Raw genomic sequence first — 2,551 nt, forward strand, 5'->3', positions numbered from 1 at the left:
TTATTATTGGTTTTAAATTAATTAATTGATCTAGCTTGCATTAGAGGTGTTTATATTAAATTCAATGTTTACAGATTTAACCCTACACGCCTCCTTGTGTTGTGATAATCGATGTGAATGTTTCTTCCAGCTCCAATCACACACTCACAGAGAGAGAAAAATGAGAAAGAGAAGGAGAGAGAGTGAGAGAGAGGGAGAAAGACTCAAGGCCTCGAGCCCTGTTGACAGAACTCTGCTCACAGCCTGCTCAGTGTCTGCTCCCTCATGGCCTGTTTCAGTGCCCGCTCTGCTCAAAGTCTCACCCACTGTCACCACACTTTGTCCCAGGGTAGAGGGGTCAATTACTAGGGGGCATAGGTTTAAGTTGCGAGGGGCAAGGTTTAGAGGAGATGTACGAGGCAAGTTTTTTTACACAGAGGGTAGTGGATGCCTGGAACTCGCTACCGGAGGAGGTGGTGGAAGCAGGGACGGTAGTGACGTTTAAGGGGCATCTTGACAAATACATGAATAGGATGGGAATAGAGGGCTACGGACCCCGGAAGTGCAGAAGATTTTAGTTTAGACGGGCAGCACGGTCGGCACAGGCTTGGAGGGCTGAAGGGCCTGTTCCTGTGCTGTACTTTTCTTTGTTCTTTGTTCACACCGCTCACAGACTCCGACTTTATGAATGCTCTGCTCATTGCATCAGCCTCCGTCACCACTCGGCTCAGGGCCACGGCCTCTGTGGCTCCACTGCTCCCATCCCCCCACTGAGCCGCTCACGGCCTCAGCCTCCATCACCATTCGGCTCAGGGCCACAGCCTCTGTGGCTCCACTGCTCCCATCCCCCCACTGAGCCGCTCACGGCCTCAGCCTCTGTCACCACTCGGCTCAGGGCCACGGCCTCTGTGGCTCCACTACTCCCATCCCCCCATCCCACCACTGAGCCGCTCACGGCCTCAGCCTCTGTCACCACTCGGCTCAGGGCCACGACCTCTGTGGCTGCACTGCTCCCATCCCCCCATCCCATTACTGAGCCACTCACAGCCTCGGCCTCAGTCACCACTCGGCTCAGGGCCACGACCTCTGTGACTGCACTGCTCCCATCCCCCCATCCCATTACTGAGCCACTCACAGCCTCGGCCTCAGTCACCACTCGGCTCAGGGCCACGGCCTCTGTGACTGCACTGCTCCCATCCCCCCATCCCATTACTGAGCCACTCACAGCCTCGGCCTCAGTCACTACTGTTTGGGGCCTGAGCCGCTGTGACCGCACCACCCACTGCCTCGGTCTCAGAGAACATTCTGTTCACAGCACTGCCTTCTCCGAGGCCAAAATACTGTGGGTGGAGACTGCCAGTGAGCATGCAAATCAACACAAAAGACTTCAATTGGCATCTAAAAAGTGACAGGGTGGTAACATAGAAAATAGAAGCAGGAGGAGGCCATTCAGCCCTTCGAGCCTGCTCCACCCTTCATTATGATCATGGCTGATCATCAAGTTCAATACTCTGATCCCGCCTTCCCCATATCCCTTTATCCCTTTAGTCCCAAGAGCGATATCTAATTCCTCTCGAAATTACACAACTACCTTTTGGCCTCAACTACTTTTTGTGTTAGCGAATTCCACAGATTCACCACTGTCTGGGTGAAGACATTTCTCCTCACCTCAGTCCTAAAAGGTTTACCCCTTATCCTCAAACTAGGACCCCTAGTTCTGGACTCGCCCACCATTGAGAACATTCTTTCTGAATCTACCCTGTCTAATCCTGTTAGAATTTTGTAATTTCTATGGGATCCTCTCTCACTCTTTTAAACACCAATGAATTTAATCCTAACCGATTTAGTCTCTCCTCATATGACAGTCCCGCCATCCCTGGAATCGGCCTGGTAAATCTTCGCTGCAATCTCTCCACAGCAAGAACATCTTTCCTCAGACCACCATCATACCGGTACCAAAGAAGAACCAGGCAACGTGCCTCAATGACTACCGACCAGTGGCCCTGACTTCAGTCGTAATGAAGTGCTTCCAGAGGTTGATCATGAAGCGCATCACCTCCATATTCCCAGAACGCCTTGATCCACTGCAATTCGCATTACGCTGCAACCGGTCCACATCAGACACCATTTCCCTGGCCCTACACTCATCCCTAGAGCATCTCGAAAACAAGGACTCCTACATTAGACTCCTATTTATTGACTACAGCTCAGCCTTCAACACCATAATCCCAGCCAAGCTCATATCAAAGCTCCAAAACCTAGGACTTGGCTCCCCACTCTGCAACTGGATCCGCGATTTTCTGACCAACAGACCACAATCAGTAAGAATGAACAACAACACCTCCTCCACAATAGTCCTCAACATTGGCACCCCGCAAGGCTGCGTACTTAGCCCCCTACTCTACTCCCTGTACACACACGACTGCGTGGCAAAACTTGGTTCCAACTCCATCTACAAGTTTGCTGACGATACAACCATAGTGGGCCGGATCTCGAATAACGATGAGTCCGAATACAGGAGGAAGATAGAGAACCTAGTGGAGTGGTGTAGCGACAACAATCTCTCCCTCAA

The sequence above is a fragment of the Scyliorhinus torazame genome, unplaced genomic scaffold (assembly GCF_047496885.1).
Source record: "Scyliorhinus torazame isolate Kashiwa2021f unplaced genomic scaffold, sScyTor2.1 scaffold_1118, whole genome shotgun sequence".
Lineage (NCBI taxonomy): Eukaryota > Metazoa > Chordata > Chondrichthyes > Carcharhiniformes > Scyliorhinidae > Scyliorhinus > Scyliorhinus torazame.